The sequence below is a fragment of the Scleropages formosus genome, chromosome 3 (assembly GCF_900964775.1).
Source record: "Scleropages formosus chromosome 3, fSclFor1.1, whole genome shotgun sequence".
Lineage (NCBI taxonomy): Eukaryota > Metazoa > Chordata > Actinopteri > Osteoglossiformes > Osteoglossidae > Scleropages > Scleropages formosus.
Genome location: NC_041808.1, coordinates 28,703,381 through 28,710,203, shown reverse-complemented (window position 1 = coordinate 28,710,203; position 6,823 = coordinate 28,703,381).

Below are 6,823 nucleotides of genomic sequence, written 5' to 3'. Positions count from 1 at the left end.
GAAAGAGAGAGGGAGAGAGAGAATGAAAGAGAGATTGAGAGAAAAAAGAGAGAAAGAGAAAGACAGAAAGAAAGCAAGAGAGAAAGAGAAAAAAGAGCAAGTGAAAGAAAGAGGGAGAGAGAGAGAACAAGAGAAAGAGAATGAGAAAGAGAGGGAGCGAGAGAGAGAGAGAACGAAAGCAAGAGAAAAAAGAGCAAGCGAAACAGAAAGAGGAGAGAGAGAAAGAGAGAGCAAAAGACAAAGAGTGAGAGAACGAGAGAGCAAAAGAGAGAGAGAGAGAGAGAGAGAGAGAGAGAGAGAGAGAGAGACCAAGCGGCGATCGGCGCTCCGAGACAGGAAAGAGCAGCGCTACTCCCTCCCCGCACCTCGTGTTTCCCTATTTATAAAAGCGTTCGCTTCAGCGCTCCGTTTTCTAATTGCTGCTGTCTGTCGCGTTTCCGCAGCCACCTGCGAGCACAATGAATGAATGAGCGCAGGACTGCCTGAGACTGAGTTCAACTCCCTTCCACACTGTTAAATTACTGGCCTGTTTGGAGTTTGTCGGTCTCCGTGATCCGCGACGAGATGAGGAATTTTGCTAATATTTATTTACAGGATAAATGTCATTTTTATTTTCAAACATGTTCAATTTGCCTTCATTTGAATCATGTAGCTCGAGTCAAAGTGTATGAAAAGGTAAAGCGTGTAAGACACTTAGGAGAAAACGTTTAGCTGAGCCTGACGCTTTTTTCTCCAAAGCGACTTACACAGTATGAAGCTACCTACAGGTATTTACCCCTTATACAGCCGGGTAATTGTACTGGGACAATCAGGGTAAGAACCTTATCTCCTCGCTCAAGGGTCCTACAGCTAAAAGTGGGATTCGAGCCTTCGGACAGGCGCTCCGCTGGAAGCAGCGCAACAATACAGTAGTGTCTCGTGAGCGCAGTACGACTGGGATCGTCATGTCCATCCGCATTGTCCACTCCACGTGAAAAGTGACGTGTGAGCGGCTGTACGGATGAGTGACCCAGTCACAAGTAGTGTATCTAGCGGTGTAAGTCACCTTGAATAAGGTGTGTGGGCTCGTAACACTACACAGTGTTCGCTGCAAGTGGAGGAAACTAGATCAATGAAGTAGTAACGTACACGTGACGTGTGATCGAGAGCTTCAGATGATCTTTCTGCCACTGCAAAACTAACGGATCGTATGTCCTCTTCCTTTTGATGTTTGCGGTAACAAAAACAAAGCACGTCCACTTGAAACTGAATATTGTTATAAATTGCACGTGGGAAAGCAGAGCTCACGGTGGAGAACCTGAAGGTCCGTTCGCCATGGTACACGTGACGCACGTGGGGACAGGTGTCTTGTCCGTATTCCCCAGAAATTATCATGGTACATTTACATTTACATTTACTCATTCAGCTTTTCTCCAAGCGCCGCGCTTCTTCTCTGATGGAATTATTTTTAGTTGCAGACATTTTCAGCTACTCCACTGTCGTTCGGTTTACAGTAATAAAGTACAGCACTGTGTGTGACGCACTGATTTCGCACGTGACGTAATTTTTCGCATGTGACGTAATGATTCCGCGTTCACCTTTCATTTTTGTCACTTTGCTTTTTGCACCAGTCTTTGTGCATCATGCTTTTCCAAAATGTTACTAAAAACGCCAAATTTACCCCATTCGACAGTTACCAGCTGAATGAATGTGTCTCAACATATCTGTGAAAAGTTTTTACATTAGTATCAGAATATTTTTAACTGCATCTTACAACTGTCATCTCAGGTTTTTGTGTTTGAAAATGGTGTGATGAATTCACATTCCTGCACGCTTTTCCCCATAAACATTTAACACAGAAACATTATACCCCAGATGCGGAGCAGTATCCAGTGTTTAAGTGGTTAATAAAACAAAATAATTCCACGTCCATTTGTGCTTGTACTCAAAAAATGTAGTTCGGGTTTTAGTGGAAGTGAAATCGCTGTTATATCAATGCGGTGTGCTTGTGGCTCTGTGGCTCTGCACACTCTGTGTGCCCTTCGCGTGTTTCTTCCACGTGCTCAGGTTTCCTCACACAGTCTGAAGATTATTGTCGGCCAGATGGTGGCGGCACACTGCCGTGAGCCGTAATAACAGTTTTTTGTATCGCAAAAAAATTAATACATTTAAACATTAAAAATTCTGGAGTTGGGGGGGTGCGGTAGTGCAGTGGGTTGGACCAGGTCCTGCTCTCGGGTGGGTCTGGGGTTCGAGTCCTGCTTGGGGTGCCTTGCGATGGACTGGCATCCTGTCCTGGGTGTGTCCCCTCCCCCTCCAGCCTTACACTCTGTGTTGCTGGGTTAGGCTCTGGCTCCCCACGACCCTGTATGGGACAAGCGGTTCAGAAAGTGTGTGTGTGTGTGTGTGTGTGTGTGTGTGTGTGTGTGTGTGTGTGTGTGTGTGTGTGTGAAGTTCTGGAGTTGGGGGGAGGCAGAGTAGGTTCCAGTCCTCCGTAGGAATTCTGTTTTATTCCTTTAGCTTTAGTATTTTAGTGTTGGTCACAGTGATAATATGTAAAATTCCCAGACATGTTGTAAACAATTTACTTTCACCTTGCCATAACCAAGTACCTAGTCCCAACAGTCAGTGATCTTTCCTGGAAATATTTAATATTATATTTATATTTTGTGTAATATAGCATTTTAGAAACTCAAGATTACTCATACCATCTATGATCTTTGACCCATTTCCCCAAGAAGTGTACAATTAAAAATACACACACACACACACACACACACACAGAAACTGCTTGTCCCAAGCAGGCTCGCAACAAAACGGAGCCTAACCCGGCAACACAGGGCATAAGGCTGGAGGGCTTGCACCCCAAGCAGGACTCGAACCCCAGACCCACCAGAGAGCAGGCACAGGCCAAACCCACCGCACTGCCGCACCCCCCAATTAAAAATACCCAAGCCTAAATTCACCAGCGTATATAATCTAAATTCAAATACAAAGATTTTTTTTCCAAAGTAAAATATTTCACGCTTAGGTCCCCTTCTGGCAATAACTTATTTTCCTAAAACTGAAATAAAGGTGTTCCCGAAAACAGTGTAAGACAAAGACATCCTGAACTGGATTACAGGGTCTGCGCAGTGAGGAAGAAGAAAACTGACAAAATATAAACATGCTGAAGGGAGGAGAGGAATACAGACAAAAAGGTGCCTGATCTTAGAAATAGAAGAAAAGAATCGCGTGGTGGGATAGGAAGCAACAGAGTGAGGATGGAATTTCAAAACTAGCCAGCACAACATAAGATGAAGAAAAGAATCACATAAAGGTTTCCGAAGTGCATAAGAGAGACAGTAAAAGGCTCCAAACCATTTATGCTGCATAAAAAAGTTAGAAGAGAATCTGAGAAGAAGAAGAAGAAATGTGCAGAAGGTGTGGAGCTGTCAGTCTCTCTTCTCCTCTGAGTTGGGAAGTCCTGGATGGAAAAGTCTCAGCCACAAGGAGGGGGAATATTATGGAAGCATCACCGTACACCTATGGAGGGGAGGGGGAAGGAGAAGGGGAGAGGGGACGGAGAACTGTTAGAGGGGCACATCCAAGAAGGATTGAAGAACAGCTGGTATTTTTCTTTTCCCCATGGCACCTTCATGAGAAAGCAGAGCAGCAGAAGCTTTCTGGCATCATTCTGGTGGTCGCGGGTTAAAATGAAAACGCACCACACCTTGACCGGCTTGGGGTTCGTGCCCCCCGAGTCGTGTTCACAAACACATCTTATGACGCAGTCGGCTTCATTCATCAGCTCCCCAAACTTCCGAACCTTCTGAATCTGTTTGTCTAGCCACTGGACTTAGAAAGGTATAAATACAGCTACTGTACTACCGCACACGGAAAAAAATGCTTGAGCAATTATCCAATATACCTCAAGCAGATTAAAGAGAGATTAAAAGTATCCCATCCTATAAAGAGGGTGAAAAGCATTCCCTCTTCTGTCTCTCACATTCTGATATATCCAGCACCCGTGCGGGGTTCTTATAGGAGCGTACGTAGATCACGTCACCCAGAGAAGCGTGTGGCAGGGCTGGGCAGAACACAGGGATGTCGTTCTGAAGCGCAGAGAAATAAGGGTGGTCAGTTCTAGACTAGGGTGTGAGAGGGATCTCAAGCTCCTCAAAATGACAGCTTCACAAACAAGTAGGAAGCATGTTTGGGTTACGGTACTGTACATAGATATGGCATATGTGTATAATTACACACACCATCTGAAACCGCTTGTCCCATGTGGAGTCGCGGTGAGCTGGAGCCTAACCTGGCAACACAGGGCGAAAGGCTGGAGGGGGAGGGGACACACCCAGGACAGGACACCAGTCCATCACAAGGCACCCCAAGCGGGACTCAAACCCCAGACCGACCAGAGAGCAGGATCTGGTCAAACCTGCTGTGCCACCGCACCCCCTTGTATGTAATCAGTTTCACAAAATAAGGGAACCAGTTTCTCAACCTACTTTTCACATTATAAGTCAAAATCATGTTCTAGAACAATTGGATCCATTCTGGCAGCCAACGTGAAAACCTCGACAGAAAAAATGGATTGTGCTGAATAAGACCTATTTGAATCAATTAATGGTGGACTGACTGATTGAACACCAGAGATTTACAGTCACCTTTTGTCATTTAGCAGACACTTTTCTCCAAAGTGATGTACATCTCAGAAAACAATACAGCAGTACATGACACCCTCAGAAGGAGAAATATAAATGGAGTCACATGATTCTTGAGTACAGTGACTTTGTCCCGAACCACCGTATTTATGTTATTAAACATAGTACACATATTTCCTCATCTTTTTCCAAGACATGTCTGCGACTGTACACCGTTGCTTAACCATTATGGTGATGAACGCATGTGTGTTGGATTTAAACGGGAAAGTAGGAAATAAAATGTTTGTAAAAGAGGATGCTTCTGTGCTGAAGATCAACAAAAACTTGCAGGCATCACCTTATAAGGCAAGTAACACAAAATCTGGACTGTTAACCTCTTTACCAAGGCGATGGATCATCTTAGAGGGAGTCCACCGAGTGCCCTTGATGATAAGGAAGAGGGGAGGAGGTCAGAAGTGGATTGTCCATAGATGTATCTTCTCAGATCACTACACCATGAACAGTCCCTACTCTGCTCACCTCTGTGTTCTGTTCCAAAACCATCTGGTCCAGGATGGGCATCAGCCAGTCCTCAAACTTGCAGTAGTTGTCATTGAGTACAATAAGGCTGCCAATCAATCAATCAATCAATACTGACAGAGACACATACCTGTTGATGCCCTTCTGTCAGGAGTCTTTGCCCAGCAGACTGAACTGTCCAAGGAAGGTGGGAGCCAAGCACTCGATGAGGTCCTCTTCTACTCTGCCGGCTGTTGTCACAATCACATCCACCTGAAACGGAGTTGGACACGTGTCTGTATGTAGAAAGGAGGATCTACATTTACATTTATTCATAGCAGACGCTTTTGTCCAAAACGACATGAATCTCAGCAAAAGTACAATTGATGCATTGCATTAAAAGAAAGAGACATAGTTGCAGACGTGTGACTCTTAAGTAAACCTAGTTTGTTACCTACCGCTTGTTGCATCGAGGTTCATCGTTCAAGTAGGTGCATAAAACACAGGATAGACAAATCCTGATACCCTCCTAGCAATTTTTTTAAAAAAATATAAGATACACAAACAGTCACATACAATGCCAGAGCTATAAAGGCTTATCTGGGGATGCTCATGAAGTTACTGGTGCATGAACATTTACACCGTACATGAGCTGGAGAGATCTTGGGTGAAATGGGTCTGGAAAAGGTGAGTTTTCAGACCCTTCTTGAATGTAGACAGAGTTTCCGCTGCTCTGAGTGAGAGGGGAAGGTCATTGCACCGCGACGGAGGCATAACCGAGAACCTCCGCACTTTACCTTTCGCACGGGAGACCACCAAGCGGAGAGAAGTAGACGATGGAGTAGATGAAGTAGACGAAGTAGAGGATCTCTCTTCAGGTTGATCGTATTTTTGGATGGCAGGTTCACCCATAGTGTATGAGTGACAGAGAGAGAGTGTGTTCCACTGAGGTATGGATGAGTGACCCAGCGTAAGTAGTGTATCCAGCAGTGTAAATCACCTTGGTGAATAAGGTGTATGGGCTGATAACACTACATAGCTTGTTGGAAGTCGCTTTGAAAAAAAGCATCTGCTAAATAAATAAGTGTAAATAATATCAGAGGTACTTCAATTTAAAAAAAAAAAAAAAAAGTCCCACTCTTCGCCCCACAAAAAATATAACGACATACTGTCTCATATCACGGGTATTGCTATGGTTTTCTAAAACACCTTTGGCTCCATCAGACCAAGTCCAATAATAGACCCAGACAGAGACACAGTGGGACAACACAGTGAGACTCCTGTAACGTGGCCTGACTGCTCACTTTGTTGTTTTCTGAAAACGACTGATTGAGGAAGGTGGTGCCCCCACACGGATCGCATTATCCAGCAGCTTTCGAGACGCTTCCATAATTCATGCCGACAGTAAAGCGCATGTGATGTTTCGGTGACATTTCCCACTGTCAACATCGCCTTTTAAAGCTGTCGTAACCCTCCCTTGCCCCCCAGGTACATCACAGGGGCTTTGAAGCCTCCTTTGCAGCTCCGACAGGGGGTGGGAAGAAGGTTAAAAGGGACACCCGGTTCAGCTTCACGCACACCATCTACTCGTCCAGAAGGATTGTTTGGGATAGTGTTGGCTCACACACACGCACATGTTGGCAAAGAAGCAAAAAAAAAAAAAAAAAAACACAAGTTGAACAAGGTATTCTCTCTTT